Source organism: Henckelia pumila, chromosome 3 (genome assembly GCF_033568475.1).
Source record: "Henckelia pumila isolate YLH828 chromosome 3, ASM3356847v2, whole genome shotgun sequence".
Classification (NCBI taxonomy): domain Eukaryota; kingdom Viridiplantae; phylum Streptophyta; class Magnoliopsida; order Lamiales; family Gesneriaceae; genus Henckelia; species Henckelia pumila.
Window position 1 is genome coordinate 169,929,706 of NC_133122.1, and position 21,564 is coordinate 169,951,269.

General features: G+C 33.8%; 1 long non-coding RNA gene across 1 annotated transcript; it reads right to left on the bottom strand.

Annotated features, from left to right (window-relative positions):
- Nucleotides 1-4,641: 4,641 nt before the first annotated feature.
- LOC140892958 (uncharacterized) lies at nucleotides 4,642-20,165 on the bottom strand. Its single transcript, XR_012152949.1, has 3 exons — nucleotides 19,931-20,165; nucleotides 17,983-18,111; nucleotides 4,642-4,868 (listed from the first exon to the last, which is right to left on the bottom strand). It is a non-coding gene; the product is annotated as an uncharacterized lncRNA (long non-coding RNA).
- Nucleotides 20,166-21,564: the final 1,399 nt, after the last annotated feature.

Here is a 21,564-nt window from a genome sequence, read left to right on the forward strand (position 1 = left end):
TTTGAACCCATCAACAACGGCGGATTGAACGACTGAAACCTTTTTAACAGGGTTTCCATAGGCGTCGCTGAAGCATCCATCTCTACCGTTTCAGTACTAGCTTGCTCAGTTGTAGGAATAACTGGCGGTGAATTCCTATTAATAACTCGTCGAGGACCCATCTGATTATCAAAGGTTAGGACACAAGATATCTCAATCGCTGCAATTCGGTGCCCTTGCAACCTCTCAGAATTCCGGATACAGGTGAAATACAGTTCATATCTCAAATAATTCATGCTTCATATTTCAAATCATAAAATCATGTAAATCAAGTAATTCTCAACAACAAAGCATGCTCGCATGGTATTTAAATAAATCAATTTAAATAACTCAATCACATGCGAGAATCAATTCATGCGGACTCGATCTACCCCGCTCACTTCTAAATTCAGTCCAAGAATCTTATCGCTCTGATACCACTTAATGTGAGACCCCGATTCTAATCATCTAATCAAGAATTAATCCTATCAATAGACATCCAAAGATCCAAGAGATAAAGCAAATTTTTTTTTTTTTTTTTTTACACAGGGTGACGCGCGGGCGCGCATACAGACCTGCCCGGGGCTCCGAGAAAGGGAGCAGAACGCGCGGGCGCTCCTCACCAAGCGCGGGCGCGCATGGCCTGCTGTTTTAGCTCAAAATAAGGCTCCAAAAGTGCAATCCAACACCCGGAAAGGCTTCGACATGATCCAACTAACACTTTCCAACAACGCAGTATTCAATTACAAGAAAGAGTAGAACATGCATCAATTCTAAGTTCCAAAATCCAAAATACAAATCAAGTTCGAATACAATCTAAGTTTGATTTCAAATTCGACTTCTACAACAACAAGGCCTCACTCTATCAACTCATCCACATAGCCATGCGATCTCTGACTCGGTCCTGCCCCACCTGTTGCCAAGCACACATACAAAGACAAGACAACAGTCGGATAATCCGGTGAGAATAATATTCCCAGTAAAAGAGACAAACATGCAATATCATAAAAACATCTCAAACGAAATGCATCATCTTCTAGATATTCATAAAACAACCATGAAATTCCACAAGCATGTCTAAAACTCAATTCATATGCATAAATGCAATGCATGTCTTTAAATCTGAGATTATCAAGTCGGATAATCAAAACATTTCAGCTTTTGCTTTTGGGATCCCGAGGACGAGATCACGTAAACAACTCACCGACTCTCCCGATCGAGGTGGTGCTACGTATCTCCATCCTCTAGACTTTGGTGCAACTATAAGGAGTATGCTAGCACTAGGTGAAACAGCTACACCCAGGCCACTCACAATATAATTCCCAAAACGTCTATCATCAAAAGGGCCGTCCTGCCCGCTATTCAAATCAGGGTTCATATGCTCAATATGAATGCAATGCAACATAACTCAAATAATCAATTAACATGCAAGTATGTGATTTTTCCGGAACACTCGAATCAAGTCGGATTCGAGTCATTCGTTCCATTCCATTCCAAGTCATCTTATACCTCTTTTCAACAACGTCGATGCTCCAAACCTGGAAACAACATCGATACAAGAATTCCAAATCAAAATTCCATTCCAAATCAAGTTCAACGATAAAGATTATTCAATTCAACTTTCGAGGATGGATCAACTCGATACCAAACCTCGATCAACTCTTCAACGATTCGAAAGCTGCCAATTCGGAACTCCACGATCTTCAACTAATCTGCGGAGATAAAATCAATCCAATATCAATCCATTCAAAATGAGCAACTCCCAAAAAAACTCAAACAAATCTCCAATTTCCAAAATCTCAAACCGGCGGCATAACGGCTATAAATTCAACTAACCGAAAATGCAAACAGCATAATATCACTCTAAGCAACTCATATCAATCAACATTCAACCAAAACAATCCAATTCCAACAAATCACAAAACTCACTTTTTCGAAAATCCCTTCAAAAATTCATAACAAATCCGAACGTCGCTCTAATTCAAAACTGACAGATAATAAACGATCAGAACTCCGCCAGGAACAACATACTAGAATCTAACTCGATTCTAACCACCTCCGAAAAACAAAACATATCCGATCGGAGAAATACTTACGGTATAACGAAGCTCTCTCAGCCGTGATCGCTAATCTGCCTTCAGAAATAATTTCTAACGGACGGATCGTGCTCGGGGTGAAATCCAAAAGCTTTAAAAGCTTATCTCACGCCTTCAATGGAGGAATCGGTTGGGAGAGAAGAGGGTGGAGTGAAGGAGAAGTCAAAACAAGGTATAAATATCTAATTAAGTCCATATTTGCGTTTTAGTCCCTGAAAAATCCGAAATTTGCAAAAAGGACCCTGATCAAAATCAAGTCGGCCCTTGAACTCTGGAATCTCCGATTATCTCAAATAAAGTCGAATAAGATAAAATCGGGGCGTTACAAATTGGGACTTACCACACTGCCTGACTGAAACTACTAGACTTCAATAATACAAATTAGTCCTCGAATGACAAGTTACAACTTTACTGGCCAATATTTGCCTGACTTTACAACAATATGTTTACAACACTCAACTGATTTATTACAATCAGTGTGATTACAACTCAATTATTTGCACAATTTGATCCTTCACTAGATCTGATAAATCTTGTAGAGTGTGCTTGAATTCTTTGGCTCAAATATGATTATTCAAAGTAAGTTTGGTATAAGGTCCAAAAGTCCACTAGTTCACTAACGATATTTTTTAAATGATTTTATTGTTTATGGTTTTATGTATGTGATTTGTGGGATTTAAGTTATGATATGTTTATTCCTTGTTTTTAATGTTTGAAATTAGTTTTGATGTTTTCAGGTTGGGATTAATTATGAACTGAGGAATGAGACTAGCCTTCAAACGAGGTTAAGAAGATATTTCATGATTATTTTGAGTTTAAAGTTTGTGTAGTGTTATTTCAATATTTGCAAGAGAAAATTTTAAAATTCTGTGTTTGAAATTAATGGGCCAACTTCCAAGCCAATTAGCTACAAATTTATTGAGCGTGTAATCATTTTCCTCAAACTCTTTCTCTCAATCACACGCCGCCTACCCCATTCCCCTCTACGTCTTCACATTCAAAAACCAGCACCAAGGGCAAGCAGAAACCTTTGTTCTCGTTCGTTTGAGGCTATAATCGCTACCAAAGTACCGATTATCTCCAACCTACAATGATCAGGAAAATTTTTAAATACTTTTGAAACCACCATTCAAGAAATATGTATTTTGATGTGAAAATTTTGTGCGTTGATGTGTATGTATTGTATATCGCATTGATTCTACGAGTTTTTGAAGAGCATGATGTAGGATTGTGATATGTGAATCGTTCTTAACATTTTATGTAAAAAAATTTTAGATTTGATGAGAAAGATTCGTGAAACATATATTTTTGGTGTTTGTATTTTGATCATAAATTTTTTGATTCCAAATCTTTTGTAGATGATTTTCTTGCTTGAATCCTTTAGAGTTTGATGTTCTTCATGAGTATGATAAAAAAATTTCAACGAGTGGGTGAATTATATTGAATGAGAATAAAAAAGATCAAGTTAAGGGCCAAAATTATTGAAAAAACCTTGTATGTTATGCATTAGCAGGGTTGAGGCACCGTCCAGAGGCGCCAAGGAACTGCCAAGGTCGAAGCCCTGGCGCCTAGGCACCACTCAGGTGCGCCTTAGCAATAGGGGTCATCCCAGAACTTCTTTTAAACATGTATTTGATGTCTTAAATTAAATTTTAAGGTCTTTAAGTTGTTGGAACTATTTTTAAATGTTTTCAAGAAAACATGTTCAAGGTTTGAAGTTAGAACGGAAAGAATGACACACGCGGATCAATTTAGCTATGTAGTGCATTTATATGTAAATTTTACTCATGAAAGTTATGTTCATTATGCAAGCATGAATTTTTATGAATGTAAATTTGTTGAACTCATTTCTTTCAAATAACATGCATGATTTTAAGCACGAAAGGTTTCAAAGACATGACATGTTTATGATGAGCAATTCTGACGAAGTTATGATGATAATGCTCCAATGATGAATGATAATGTATTTTGGATTTTTTATGTGTTCTTTCTGTATCAGTACGGGACTGGTACTCCGAGATGATCTTTAGAGGGCCCCTCCAAAATAATGAAGGTGTGCATATTGGCCAAGGCCAGTATGAACGGTATAGAGATTGTGCACATATTATCCAAGGCTAGTATGGCTATTACATCTATATGCTTTTTGTACAACGACCATGATCACAGGAACCTGTGTGCTCATAAGATATGAATACCATAATTTCACATATTTAACCACTCCAAGATGAAGAAGTTGATGTTCATGTTTTTATGCATGATGTTTATAGTATGTTTATAAGTTTAAGGCATGATGAATTTTTATTATGTGCTTATTTTGGATACGAATAATGTTTGTTGAGTCTTTAGTGAAACGACCCTAAACTTCTACTTTAAATAAACTTAAATAAAAATGCGGGTTTTTACAAAAATTTCGGCAAGACCCATCTGTTTATTTTAAAATCCACTTGACACCGACAACAAACGACAAAAGCAACCAACAATACAGATAATCTAATCCAGAATAAATGAAAGAGAAACTAGGGGAAAATGTTCAACATCAAAAACATCAAAATTTTACAATTTAATCCTTACAGACTAAGAAACAAATCTTAAAAATTATTTCATTTACATTTGCCAAATAAACAAAATAAATACTTCATAACATTTAAGTTTGAATAAACTTCTGCGGAAGAATAGCATAGGTCGGAGGGATGTGCCGTGCCCGCATCGCAGTCCACTCGAGAGTCATTTCCCTTGATCTCAACAAAGTACAATCTGCACCAAGCATAGTAGTGAGCCTAAAAGCCCAGCAAGATTTAAATAATACAGCAAGAGTTCAAAATAATGCATCGTACTAAAAGTAGTACTAAGTATACAATGAAAATTCTCACGAAATAAAAGTGTCATAACATGCCCGAAGTAGGAACAATAGCAATATGCGATGAAAAACAACATTCATGAATCATTTATCCTTTACTTTTACTTTTGAATTTAGATCCTCGATTGTGACTATGGTTTTGATCAATCAATGGCTATAGTATACAATGCCGGCAAGGAAACCGAGTTCTTCTCGGCCCCACATTGCCCCTCTGATTTTTTAGGGAAGTTGAGATTTCTCCCAACCCCGATCTACACGTCTAATTTGGTAGGAAAGCCGAGATGTATTCCGACCCCGATCTACACGTCTTATTTTGGCAAGTGACCCAGGGCATCCCCTAACCCATCATTGCACGTCTAAGTCACAATAAACTCACTTCATTATTTAACTTTCCTTTCATTTAACATTTTCTCATCTCAACAATTATCTTTACAAGCATTCTTTAATACAAGACTTCGGGACTAGTTTAATAAACAAATTTGAAGTCACACACGCGAATAGATTGCGTTGAATAATTTAGATGACATGAAACTCAAATGATAGCATGAGATAAATTTTATGGATGATTGGAGTGTAGGTGAACACCCAAGGTTTAAGGCTTTCTATTTACACTTAAGTTTACGCCCACAAAGGGTCTATCTCGAGCGGTTAACCCGTATGATTCATAACTCATCCTATTTTAATTCAAAAGACTTCCCGTTCAAACCGGCACCTTAAACACACCTTAATATACACCTAGGATCAGTGGTCAACCTTTAATGGCAACCCGAACAACCCAAACAATTTAAATTCCCGGACAGCCCCTAGAAGATAAAAAAATCTGCTCACGACACTCCAACTTAAAAAGCACCTAACTTAATTGATTCTTATCCGAATAAGCCCAATTTGCACCAAAACGGCCTTAACATCACACAAATTTAGAAAGTTAGAGGTAGCCCCTACCCAGGCCTTGCCAAGGAATCCATTAAAATCGAAATCTTAGAGGCTATGCGTAGGTGAAAAATTCAGTTTTGGCACCCTTAATGCTAAGGCTTCTCAACTCACTCTTTATGACTTAACACATCAAAAACTCACCCAAGCATCCTCTAAGTGTTCCTAAATGTCCAGCAAGAGTTCTTGAACTAGTCTCTTGTCCGGCGCTAGCTCGTTCAATCATTTACCCCCAAAACGCTTGCCCGATGCCCTCAAACTCCACTAACCGAAAATCCAACCAAAATGCCCAATGACCAGCCCTATAATCCACCAAAAACTCAATCAAAAACACATGTTTAATCCCAAGAACATCTCATGGGCAGCCCCTCCACTCCTTCCATCCATTCACACAAAATTTTCAATCCAACGCCACAAAATAGATTCAATTTACAACATTTCAAAGCATATGCATTAAATAACTTGACCAACAACATATGAGGCTTAAAACCAACCATACACACATAAAAATGGATCAAATACAACATACTATATACTGATTTTTGTTCTACGTACTCACTCATATTTCCATTTTCATGCATGAAACTCATCATTTCAAATCCAATAAACAAGCTAGCAATGAAAAATGCACAAAACCAATTTTCAAACTCTTCCTAGATGATGACCGAACCCACACACCATAATAAATCTGTAAATTTCGAATTTAAAGGGGTGGAACCAAGAAAAACTTATACCATATGCTTGGGTTTAAAAATAAATGAGAAGGAAGTTTTTCTTGCCTAGACTTTGCAATCCAAGAAGAGAATGGGGTGGCCAAGGGCTGGGGCTCTCGACCAGCAGCTGAAATCGGCCTTCTCATGTGTTCCTCGGGGCGGCACGGTGGTGGCTAGGCGGCTGGACGACGTCTGGAGTTGAAGGAGAAGAGGAATGTTGGAAGCCGATGGAAAGAAAGGAAGAAAAGGGAGAATGACGTGAGCTTGGTGAGGAAGATGAGGGGAGGCGGCTGATGCTTAGGGTTTTAGGATTATTTTGTGTTGTGTGTGTTATATTTAAGTGTGGTGTATGTATAGGTAGGTGGTGTGTGTATAGGGTATGCACAAAAGTGCTCTTTCATTAGTGAAAGTGTTGCTTTTATTATTAAAACTTTAGGTTATAGGATTTTGAACTCATTTTTAATTTCTAAGTCTAAAATCTTTAAATTTAAATATTAAGAATATAATTTCACTAGTCCGGGTCTGAAAAGGCAAATTTTGAGAAATAATGGGAATTACGCGCAAAGATGTGCTTACGCGATTTTCTTTACTCGAAAAATTTAAAAATAAAATTTTCTTTTTATTTCCTTCAACTTTTAAGAATTTTAGGCCATAAAAATTTAGAATATGAGATTTTCCCGCCGTGTCCACCTTTACGCGTGCCGGGGCCGAAGGTCACTAATTTCAAACATCTCAAGTAATTAAATTTAAATATCCTCGCAATTAAATTCTAAGGAAATTTAAATAATTTAAATCACCATGAATTTTAGAAATTTAAATATCAAAGCTAATTTAGACATGGAATTTAAATTTTGGAACTTAGGAGTCACAACAACAAATAAACATTTGAAGGAATTTAAACACTAACTTAGAAATTAAAATCAATACTTTAATTATTTTGATGTCACAATATTAAATAAAATATTTAAATAATAAACTGAACGATTAAAATAATTTAAATAAACTAAATGATTGTTTAAAAGTCATGTAAATAAAATACACAAGCGGAATAAAAAATATTTAAAACGACTGGACGATTGAAAGCATTTAAATAAATAAGATAGACATTTAAAATGATTTAAAGTAACTAACCGCTAAACTTAAATTATTTAAAACAAATAAGTTTGACAATTCAAAAATATTTAAATAAATAAGTTAACATTTAAAATCATTTAAAAAACTATCCAATAAACTTAAATCATTTTAAATAAATAAGTGGGACAGTTAGGATCATTTAAACAAATAAAATAAATAATTAAAATCATTTAATTAACCAAACTTAAACCTTTAAAATATTTAAAGCAAATAAGTTGCACAATAAAAATCATTTTGGCAATTAAACTTAAGAAATTAAAAGTATTAATTAAATAGTTAGTACAAAAAAAACATTTAAATAAATAATTAATATTTTATTAACAAATAATTAAGATAAAGAATTTTAAATCGATTAAAATTAAAAATAATAATCATAATATTTATTTAATTTAATGCATGCGATTTAATAGATTGGATTTTAGGTGCTACAATTCCTTTTCCACTTGTATGGAATTTCGTCCTCGAAATTCAAAACTTACTAACCAGGTTCGAATACCTTAGACCATAATAACACTAACTCTTCTTACCTCGCACCCATAAGAGTTGACGCTAATTGGATTTCGCTGCGCACTCTGATACTTATTAATATCTATATATCACCAAGGGTCCAACTAACTCTTACTGTCATATAAATTCCTAGTTCCTATTTATTCCCGAGTGATTTTATTCAAAATTAAATTTTATCACCGCACCAAATTACCTTTGATCTAAATTTCAAACCTATGAATGTCATCCTATTGCAACTCATAAGTTCCACAACCTACAAATTCTTAGACCTTTAAGTTATTGCACAACTTACATTTCTCTAATCTTATATCCTTCGTTATTGATCAATTATGCTCCACATAAAGTCCTACAAGGCCTGATACTTCTCTTAATTTGATAACTTTAGATCCCTAATAACAACTTCAAGCATTAGAGTCCGTGAAATCAATAAATAATTTATGTCGGTCTCAACCATATATTAAAAGCTTTATCGCAAGAGATGGCGCTTAATATCTACTTATCGGTCAAACTCTATAGGACTCGAGCTCCTATGAAATTCCCAAGTTCCCAAAATATTTAACAACCAACCACTTACCTTTCTAAACAGATAGCTTCAATAAAATGGTTTTCTAAAAAATTTTCATGAAGTGCAGTTCAAAATTTTCTACATCATTAGTCGAAGTCAAAGCTCCGTCAAAAATCATTGAAAGGTATGTTTAAAAGTTTTAAATAAATAATTTATGCACGGGAGCTATCAAAGTCCATGCTTTCAAAAATTATATTTTCGTTGCCAAAACATTTTCTTAAAATTTTTCTCACAAGTCAACGCATTTCTAAAAAAAATATTTTGCATGCAAATAAATAATTTCAGATATCATTTTAGAAATGAAAATTTCCATGAAAGTTTGTTGCCCACCAAAGTTCTAAAATCCTTAATCGCCTCGTAGGACTTGTTCAAGCTTCTAAAATCATTTAAAACTTCTCCCAAAATTTCTTATAGCTGATCCTCTTATCAAACTCCTCTACGCGTCCCAAAATCTCACTCATACCCAAGAATCAAATTTTAGACCTTAAACTCGATAAGGACAGAAACTTAAATATCTGATACCTCAACTTTTAGACAACCTACTGCAACTAGACTAATTACATCCATTAATCATGTAGTAGCAACTTAAAGTAACAAAACTTAAATGTTCAGCAGCCACTAGAAAAATCCACAATAACTCCAAGATTGGACAACAATAATTTCTTATTGTTAGCAGCCTAGAAGAACCAATTGATAATTTTGTATACTGTCCATAGCAAGAACACACTTTTCAAGTCATACCTGTAACACAAGCATGCATCCTAAACATTAAAGTCAAGTCCTAGCTACACTACTGACTCAAAATATAATCCAAATTCAAAAGCACATAGTAATAAGTGAAAGATTCCAAGAAAATGGTAACACAGCTTGCTTAGTCTAATGGTTTGCTTAACTCGACTTCTAGAATTTTTTTTTTACCCAAACCGATGCTTCTCCAACATTCTAACTTATCTCCTAAATCACCACTCAAAATTCTTTTCTTCTCACAATATACAATCAATCCTAACAACGACAGAATACAGTCACCTGTTACAACTAACGACCCAAATCCTTGGTCGACTCTACTTCTTGACAAAAAAAAAAAACTTACTCCCAACAACCCATAACATAACTCGTAAAATTCTTAGCACAGCTGCAACAACCATCAAAATAAGATCAAGAAAAATAAAAAAAATTCCCATTGGCGTCAAACAATGAAAATATGGGAAAATAACTAAATAAATAAATAAAATATAAAAAAAAATGTTTAAACAACATTTAAAACTTGATTGATGATGATTTTTTTTATACACTAAAATCATCAATAACAAAGCTATGACCTCCTGATGTAGTACAAAAATTGGAGGCAAACAGTTTTAAATTGGTTTTGAAGCTATCAATTAGGATTCTAACTATATTCTAAATCCCTTACTTAATTATAGCGCGCAACATTCCTCAATTCGATGTTCACACAAAAATAGCAATGATTACTTAAGTTTATCCCAAGTCATTGCACGAGTTTCGATTCATAAATTTAACTGACAAAACACATGCTTATCAATTTTTAAACAACTATGCACTTAGTTGTATCCAACTACAATCCATTCTTAAGAGAATGAATTACAACAACATAATATTTAATAATTCCTAATGCGCAAGTTTAATATTTTTCAACAAAATCCTACAATCCCCCAAAAAAATTAAAACTTCTTAATAACTCAAACAACTTCCACGTACTGTCTAAAACTGGAATGAATATTAGTACACCAACTCTGTTTAAATAGAAGTCGCATGTTGTAAAATAATCATTTAAATGGCACACTTTAATCTATTAAAAGAAATTTTTTAAAACAAAATAAACACTAAGCTACTCATTTAAATAAATTAAAAATCTAATTTTTTTGAAAATATTTTAAAAGGGATGACATCAAAACATTTAAAGTATTAATTCAAGTATGACTAGCATATAAAATTCTTTAAAACTTACAGAATTTGAGGGGAGACTTCTCGAGTTTCTTGCAACCGGCAGAAGGCACAACCCAAACCAAAACCATGCTCTGATACCAACTAAAACGACCCTAAACTTCTACTTTAAATAAACTTAAATAAAAATGCGGGTTTTTCAAAAATTTCGGCATGACCAATCTGTTTAAAACCCACCTGACATAGACAACAAACAACAAAAGAAACCGACAACACAGATAATCTAATCCAGAATAAATGAAAGAGAAACTAGGGGAAAAGGTTCAACATCACAAACATAAAAATTTTACAATTTAATCCTTACAGACCAAGAAACAAATCTTAAAAATCATTTCATTTACATTTTCCAAATAAACAAAATAAATACTTCATAACATTTAAGTTTGAATAAACTTCTGCAGAAGAATAGCATAGGTCGGAGGGACGTGCCTTGCCCGCATCGCAGTCCACTCGAGAGTCATTTCCCTCGATCTCAACAAAGTACAACCTGCACCAAGCATAGTAGTGAGCCTTAAAGCCCAGAAAGATTTAAATAATACAGCAAGGGTTCAAAATAATGCATCGTACTAAAAGTAGTACTAAGTATACAATGAAAATTCTCACGAAATAAAAGTGTCATAACATGCCCGAAGTAGGAACAATAGCAATATGCGATGAAAAACAACATTCATGAATCATTTATCCTTTACTTTTACTTTTGAATTTAGATCCTCGATTGTGACTATGATTTTGATCGATCAATGGTTATAGTATACAATGCCGGCAAGGAAACCGAGTTTTTCTCGGCCCCACATTGCCCCTCTGATTTGATAGGGAAGTCAAGATTTCTCCCAACCCCGATATACACGTCTAATTTGGTAGGGAAGCCGAGATGTCTCCCGACCCCGATCTACACGTCTTATTTTGGCAAGTGACCCAGGGCATCCCCTGACCCATCATTGCACGTCTAAGTCACAATCAACTCACTTCATTCTTTAACTTTCCTTTCATTTAACATTTTCTCATCTCAACAATTATCTTTACAAGCATTCTTTAATACAAGACTTCGGGACTAGATTATTAAACAAATTTGAAGTCACACACGGGAATAGATTGCGTTGAATAATTTAGATGACATGAAACTCAAAGGATAGCATGAGATAAATTTTATGGATGATTGGAGTGTAGGTGAGCACCCAAGGCTTAAGGCTTTCTATTTACACTTAAGTTTACGCCCACAAAGGGTCTATCTCGAGCGGTTAACCCGTATGATTCATAACTCATCCTATTTTAATTCAAAAGGCTTTCCGTTCAAACCGGAGCCTCAAACACACCTTAATATACACCTAGAATCAGTGGTCAACCTTTAATGGCAACCCGAACAACCCAAACAATTTAAATTTCCGGACAGCCCCTAGAAGATAAAAAAATCTGCTCACGACACTCCAACTTAAAACGCACCTAACTTAATCGATTATTATCTGAAATAAGCTCAATTTGCACCAAAACGACCTTAACATCACACACATTTAGAAAGTCAGAGGTAGCCCCTACCCAGGCCTTGCTAAAGAATCCATCAGAACCAAAATCTTAGAAGCTATACGCGTAGGTGAAAAATTCATTTTTGGCACCCTTAATTCTAAGGCTTCTCAAACTCACTCTTTATGACTTAACACATCAAAAACTCACCCAAGCATCCTCTAAGTGTCCCTAAATGTCCAGCAAGAGTTCTTGAACTAGTCGCTTGTCCGGCGCTAGCTTGTTCAATCATTTACCCCCAAAACGCTCGCCCGATGCCCTCAAACTCCACTAACCGACAATCCAACCAAAATGCTCAATGACCAGCCCTATAATCCACCCAAAACTCAATCAAAACACATGTTTAATCCCAAGAACATCTCATGGGCAGCGCTTCCACTCCTTTCATCAATTCACACAAAATTTTCAATCCAACGCCACAAACTAGATTCAATTTACAAAATTTCAAAGCATATGCATTAAATAACTTGACCAACAACATATGAGGCTTAAAACCAACCATACACACATAAAAATGGATCAAATACAACATACTATATACTGATTTTTGTTCTACTCACTCATATTTCCATTTTCATGCATGAAACTCATCATTTCAAATCCAATAAACAAGCTAGCAATGAAAAATGCACAAAACCAATTTTCAAACTCTTCCTAGATGATGACCGAACCCACACACCATAATAAATCTGTAAATTTCGAATTTAAAGGGGTGGAACCAAGAAAAACTTATACCATATGCTTTGGTTTAAAAATAAATGAGAAGGAAGTTTTTCTTGCCTAGACTTTGCAATCCAAGAAGAGAATGGGGCGGCCAAGGGCTGGGGCTCTCGACCAGCAGCTGGAATCGGCCTTCTAAGGTGGTCCTCGGGGCGGCACGGCGGTGGCTAGGCGGCTGGACGGCGTCTGGAGTTGAAGGAGAAGAGGAATGTTGGAAGCCGATGGAAAGAAAGGAAGAAAAGGGAGAATGGCGTGAGCTTGGTGAGGAAGATGATGGGAGGCGGCTGATGCTTAGGGTTTTAGGATTATTTTGTCTTGTGTGTGTTATATTGAAGTGTGGTGTATGTATAGGTAGGTGGTGTGTGTTAGGTATGCACAAAAGTGCTTTTTCACTAGTAAAAGTGTTGCTTTTATTATTAAAACTTTAGGTTATAGGATTTTGAACTTATTTTTAATTTCTAAGTCTAAAATATTTAAATTTAAATATTAAGAATATAATTTCACTAGTCCGGGTCCAAAAAGACAAATTTTGAGAAATATTGGGAATTACGCGCAAATATGTTCTTACGCGATTTTCTTTACTCGAAAAATTTAAAAATAAAATTTTCTTTTTATTTCTTTCAACTTTTAAGAATTTTAGGGCATAAAAATTTAGAATATAAGATTTTCCCTCCGTGTCCACCTTTACCGCGTGCCGGGGCCGAAGGTCACTAATTTCAAGCATCTCAAGTAATTAAATTTAAATATCCTCGCAATTAAATTCTAAGGAAATTTAAATCATTTAAATCACCATGAACTTTTGAAATTTAAATATCAAAGCTAATTTAGACTTGGAATTTAAATTTTGGAACTTAGGAGTCACAACAACAAATAAACATTTGAAGGAATATAAACACTAACTTAGAAATTAAAATCAATACTTTAATTATTTTGATGTCACAACGTTAAATAAAATATTTAAATAATAAACTGAGCGATTAAAATAATTTAAATAAACTAAATGATTGTTTAAAAGTCATGTAAATAAAATACACAAGCGGAATAAAAAAATTTTAAAACGACTTGGACGATTGAAAGCATTTAAATAAATAAGATAGACATTTAAAATGATTTAAAATAACTAACCGCTAAACTTAAGTTATTTAAAACAAATAAATTGGACAATCCAAAAATATTCAAATAAATAAGCTTAACGGTTAAAATCATTTAAATTACTATCCAATAAACTTAAATCATTTTAAATAAATAAGTTGGACAGTTAGGATCATTTAAAAAATTAAACTAAATAATTAAAATCATTTAATTAAGCAAACTTAAACCTTTAAAATATTTAAAGCAAATAACTTGCACAATAAAAATCATTTTGGCAATTAAACTTAAACAATTAAAATTATTAATTAAATAGTTAGTACAATAAAAATATTTAAATAAATAAATAATATTTTATTAACAAATAATTAAGATAAAAAATTTTAAATCGATTAAAATTAAAAATAATAATCATAATATTTATTTAATTTAATGCATGCGATTTAATAGATTGGATTTTAGGTGCTACAATTCGTTCCCCACTTATATGGAATTTCGTCCTCGAAATTCAAAACTTACTAACTAGGTTCGAATACCTTAGACCATAATAACACTAACTCTTCTTACCTCGCACCCATAAGAGTTGACGTTAATTGGCTTTCGCTGCGCATTCTGATACTTATTAATATCTATATATCACCAAGGGTCCAACTAACTCTTACTGCCATATAAATTCCTAGTTCCTATTTATTCCCGAGTGATTTTATTCAAAATTAAATTTTATCACCGCACCAAATTACCTTTGATCTAAATTTCAAACCTACGAATGTCATCCTATTGCAACTCATAAGTTTCACAACCTACAAATTCTTAGACCTTTAAGTTATTGCACAACTTACATTTCTCTAATCTTATATCCTTCGTTATTGATCAATTATGCTCCACATAAAGCCCTACAAGGCCTGATACTTCCCTTAATTTGATAACTTTAGATCCCTAATAGAGTCCGTGAAATCAATAAATAATTTATGTCGGTCTCAACCATATATTAAAAGCTTTATCGCAAGAGATGGCGCTTAATATCTACTTACCGGTCAAACTTTATAGGACTCGAGCTCCTACGAAATTCCCAAGTTCCCAAAATATTTAACAACCAACCACTCACCTTTCTAAACAGATAAGCTTCAATAAAATGGGTTTCTCAAAAATTTTCATGAAGTGCAGTTCAAAATTTTCTACATCATTAGTCGAAGTCAAAGCTCCATCAAAAATCATTGAAAGATATGTTTAAAAGTTTTAAATAAATAACTTATGCACGGGAGCTATCAAAGTCCATGCTTTCAAAAATTATATTTTCGTTGCCAAAACATTTTCTTAAAATTTTTCTCACAAGTCAACGCATTTCTAAAAAAAATATTTTGCTTGCAAACAAATAATTTCAGATATCATTTTAGAATTGAAAATTTCCATGGAAGTTTGTTGCCCACCAAAGTTCTAAAATCCTTAATCGCCTCGCTGGACTTGTTCAAGCTTCTAAAATCATTTAAAACTTCTCCCAAAATTTCTTATAGCTGATCCTCTTATCAAACTCCTCTACGCGTCCCAAAATCTCACTCATACCCAAGAATGAAATTTTAGACCTTAAACTCGGTAAGGACAGAAACTTAAATATCTGATACCTCAACTTTTAGACAACCTACTGCAACTAGACTAATTGCATCCATTAATCATGTAGTAGCAACTTAAAGTAACAAAACTTAAATGTTCAGCAGCCACTAGAAAAATCCACAATAACTTCAAGATTGGACAACAATAATTTCTTATTATTAGCAGCCTAGAAGAACCAATTGATAATTTTGTATACTATCCATAGCAAGAACACACTTTTCAAGTCATACCTGTCACACAAGCATGCATCCTAAACATTAAAGTCAAGTCCTAGCTACACTACTGACTCAAAATATAATCCAAATTCAAAAGCACATAGTAATAAGTGAAAGATTCCAAGAAAATGGTAACACAGCTTGCTTAACTCGACTTCTAGAATTTTCTTTTTTTACCCAAACCAATGCTTCTCCAACATTCTAACTTATCTCCTAAATCATCACTCAAAATTCTTTTCTTCTCATAATATACAATCAATCCTAACAACGACAGAATACAGTCACCTGTTACAACTAACGACCCGAATCCTTGGTCGACTCAACTTCTTGACAAAAAAAAAAAAAACTTACTCCCAACAACCCATAACATAACTCGTAAAATTCTTAGCACAGCTGCAACAACCATCAAAATAAGATCAAGAAAAATAAAAAAAAATCCCCATTGGCGTCAAACAATGAAAATATGGGAAAATAACTAAATAAATAAATAAAATATCAAAAAAAATGTTTAAACATCATTTAAAACTTGATTGATGATGATTTTTTTTATACACGCAAATCATCAATAACAAAGTTATGACCTCCTGATGTAGTACAAAAATTGGAGGCAAACAATTTAAAATTTGTTTTGAAGTTATCAATTAGGATTCTAATTCCCTTACTTAATTCTAGCGCGCAACATTCCTCAATTCGATGTTCACACAAAAATAGCAATGATTACTTAAGTTTGTCCCAAGTCATTGCACGAGTTTCGATTCATAAATTTAACTGACAAAACACACGCTTATCAATTTCTAAACAACTATGCACTTAGTTGTATCCAACTAAAATCCATTCTTAAGAGAATGAATTACAACAACATAATATTTAATAATTCCTAATGCGCAAGTTTAATATTTTTCAACAAACTCCTACAATCCCAAAAAAAAATTAAAACTTTTTAATAACTCAAACAACTTCCACGTACTGTCTAAAACTGGAAGGAATATTAGTACACCAACTATGTTTAAATAGAAGTCAGATGTTATAAAATAATCATTTAAATGGCACACTTTAATCTATTAAAAGAAATTTTTTAAACAAAATAAACACTAAGCTACTCATTTAAATAAATTAAAAATCTAATTTTTTTGAAAATATTTTAAAAGGGATGACATCGAAACATTTAAAGTATTAATTCAAGTATGACTAGCATATAGAATTCTTTAAAACTTACAGAATTTGAGGGGAGACTTCTCGAGTTTCTTGCAACCGGCAGAAGGCACAACCCAAACCAGAACCATGCTCTGATACCAACTGAAACGACCCTAAACTTATACTTTAAATAAACTTAAATAAAAATGCGGGTTTTTTTCAAAAATTTCGGCATGACCCATCTGTTTATTTTAAAACCCACCTGACACAGACAACAAACAACAAAAGCAACCGACAACACAGATAATCTAATCCAGAATAAATGAAAGAGAAACTAGGGGAAAAGGTTCAACATCACAAAAATCAAAATTTTACAATTTAATCTCTACAGACCAAGAAAGTATCGGACACGTACACGACACAGATACTGACACGATACGTAAATACGCGTGTCGGACACGGCAAAAACCGTGTCATTGACTTTTTTGAGGTTTGACCAGTCGGACACGGCTAGGATACGGCCAGGACACGGCTAGGACACGGATTGGACACGTTTTTGGATAAGTTTTGGGCTAAATTGCAATAAAATTATAGTTTCAGGGGTTAAATTGAAAAACAATAAATTTCTGAGGACTACTTAATGAATATATTAAAATGAATTGGGCCTAGAAAGCCCTAATTAATCCTTTATTCGGTCTTTCTTCTCCTGATTATTTCCTCTCAGTGCTCTCATTCTTTCATCATCGTCCATCGATCATCACAAATTCCCAACACCACTCGCCGCTGCTCGCCACCGCCCACTGCCTCTCCTCCTTTCTATGGTTTTCTATACTATGATTTTTAATTTATAACTAATACTAAATTTATAAATCCATATCTATATTTTTATATTATTTAATATTCGTTGTATCCTAACCGTATCGTGTCTTAAATTTTCAAAATTTTTCGTATCGCCGTATCCGTGTCATATCCGATACGATACGCGTACCCGTATCCATGCAACATAGCTCGAGAGTCATTTCCCTCGATCTCAACAAAGTACAACCTGCACCAAGCATAGTAGTGAGCCTAAAAGCCCAGCAAGATTTAAATAATACAGCAAGGGTTCAAAATAATGCATCGTACTAAAAGTAGTACTAAGTATACAATGAAAATTCTAACGAAATAAAAGTTTCATAACATACCCGAAGTAGGAACAATAGCAATATGCGATGAAAAACAACATTCATGAATCATTTATCCTTTACTTTTACTTTTACTTTTGAATTTAGATTCTCGATTGTGACTATGGTTTTGATCAATCAATGGCTATAGTATACAATGCCAGCAAGGAAACCGAGTTCTTCTCGGCCCCACATTGCCCCTCTGATTTGGTATGGAAGTCGAGATTTCTCCCAACCCCGATCTACACGTCTAATTTGGTAGGGAAGCCGAGATGTCTCCCGACCCCGATCTACACATCTCATTTTGGCAAGTGACCCAGGGCATCCCCTGACCCATCATTGCACGTCTAAGTCACAACTAACTCACTTCATTCTTTAACTTTCCTTTCATTTAACATTTTCTCATCTCAACAATTATCTTTACAAGCATTCTTTAATACAAGACTTCGGGACTAGATTATTAAACAAATTTGAAGTCACACACGCAAATAGATTGCGTTGAATAATTTAGATGACATGAAACTCAAAGGATAGCATGAGATAAATTTTATGGATAATTTGAGTGTAGGTGAGCACCCAAGGCTTAAGGCTTTCTATTTACACTTATGGTTTACGCCCACAAAGGGTCTATCTCGAGCGGTTAACCCGTATGATTCATAACTCATCCTATTTTAATTAAAAAGGCTTCCCGTTCAAACCGGCACCTCAAACACACCTTAATATACACCTAGGATCAGTGGTCAACCTTTAATGGCAACCCGAAAAACCCAAACAATTTAAATTTCCGGACAGCCCCTAGAAGATAAAAAAATCTGCTCACGACACTCCAACTTAAAATGCACCTAGCTTAATCGATTCTTATCCGAAATAAGCCCAATTTGCACCGAAATGACCCTAACACCACACACATTTAGAAAGTCAGAGGTAGCCCCTGCCCAGGCCTTGCTAAGGAATCCATCAGAACCGAAATCTTAGAGGATATACGCGTAGGTGAAAAATTCAGTTTTGGCACCCTTAATGCTAAGGCTTCTCAAACTCACACTTTATGACTTAACACATCAAAAACTCACCCAAGCATCCTATAAGTGTCCCTAAATGTCCAGCAAGAGTTCTTGAACTAGTCGCTTGTCCGGCGCTAGCTCGTTCAATCATTTACCCCCAAAACGCTCGCTCGATGCCCTCAAACTCCACTAACCGACAATCCAACAAAAATGCCCAATGAACAGCCCTATAATCCACCCAAAACTCAATCAAAAACACATGTTTAATCCCAAGAACATCTCATGGGCAGCCCCCCCACTCCTTCCATCAATTCACACAAAATTTTCAATCCAACGCCACAAACTAGATTCAATTTACAAAATTTCAAAGCATATGCATTAAATAACTTGACCAACAACATATGTGGCTTAAAACCAACCATACACACATAAAAATGGATCAAATACAACATACTATATACTGATTTTTGTTCTACTCACTCATATTTCCATTTTCATGCATGAAACTCATCATTTCAAATCCAATAAACAAGCTAGCAATGAAAAATGCACAAAACCAATTTTCAAACTCTTCCTAGATGATGACCGAACCTACACACCATAATAAATCTGTAAATTTCGAATTTAAAGGGGTGGAACCAAGAAAAACTTATACCATATGATTGGGTTTAAAAATAAATGAGAAGGAAGTTTTTCTTGCCTAGACTTCGCAATCCAAGAAGAGAATGGGGCTGCCATGGGCTGGGGCTCTCGACCAGCAGCTGGAATCGGCCTTCTCAGGTGGTCCTCGTGGCGGCACGGCGGTGGCTAGGCGGCTGGACGGCGTCTGGAGTTTAAGGAGAAGAGGAATGTTGGAAGCCGATGGAAAGAAAGGAAGAAAAGGGAGAATGGCGTGAGCTTGGTGAGGAATATGAGGTGAGGCGGCTGATGCTTAGGGTTTTAGGATTATTTTGTGTTGTGTGTGTTATATTTAAGTGTGGTATATGTATAGGTAGGTGGTGTATGTGTAGGGTATGCAACAAAGTCCTTTTTCACTAGTAAAAGTGTTGCTTTTATTATTAAAACTTTAGGTTATAGGATTTTGAACTCATTTTTAATTTCTAAGTCTAAAATCTTTAAATTTAATAAGAATATAATTTCACTAGTCCGGGCCAAAAAAGGAAAATTATGAGAAATATTGGGAATTACGCGCAAAGATGTGTTTACGCGATTTTCTTTACTCGAAAAATTTAAAAATAAAATTTTCTTTTTATTTCTTTCAACTTTTAAGAATTTTAGGGCATAAAAATTTAGAATATAAGATTTTCCCTCCGTGTCCACCTTTACCGCGTGCCGGGGCCGAAGGTCACTAATTTCAAGCATCTCAAGTAATTAAATTTAAATATCCTCGCAATTAAATTCTAAGGAAATTTAAATCATTTAAATCACCATGAACTTTTGAAATTTAAATATCAAAGCTAATTTAGACTTGGAATTTAAATTTTGGAACTTAGGAGTCACAACAACAAATAAACATTTGAAGGAATATAAACACTAACTTAGAAATTAAAATCAATACTTTAATTATTTTGATGTCACAACGTTAAATAAAATATTTAAATAATAAACTGAGCGATTAAAATAATTTAAATAAACTAAATGATTGTTTAAAAGTCATGTAAATAAAATACACAAGCGGAATAAAAAAATTTTAAAACGACTTGGACGATTGAAAGCATTTAAATAAATAAGATAGACATTTAAAATGATTTAAAATAACTAACCGCTAAACTTAAGTTATTTAAAACAAATAAATTGGACAATCCAAAAATATTCAAATAAATAAGCTTAACGGTTAAAATCATTTAAATTACTATCCAATAAACTTAAATCATTTTAAATAAATAAGTTGGACAGTTAGGATCATTTAAAAAATTAAACTAAATAATTAAAATCATTTAATTAAGCAAACTTAAACCTTTAAAATATTTAAAGCAAATAAGTTGCACAATAAAAATCATTTTGGCAATTAAACTTAAGCAATTAAAATTATTAATTAAATAGTTAGTACAATAAAAACATTTAAATAAATAATTAATATTTTATTAACAAATAATTAAAATAAAGAATTTTAAATCGATTAAAATTTAAAACAATAATCATAATATTTATTTAATTTAATGCATGTGATTTAATATATTGGATTTTAGGTGCTACATTTAGACCCACTATACTTGGATGGTGTAGGTATTGATAAAGTTAATGATGTAATTGACGAGTATGTTGAGGGACATCAAGCAGAGAATATAGTCGACCAGAGAGAAGATGAACGAGCGTGCTGTCAAAAGAAATTTT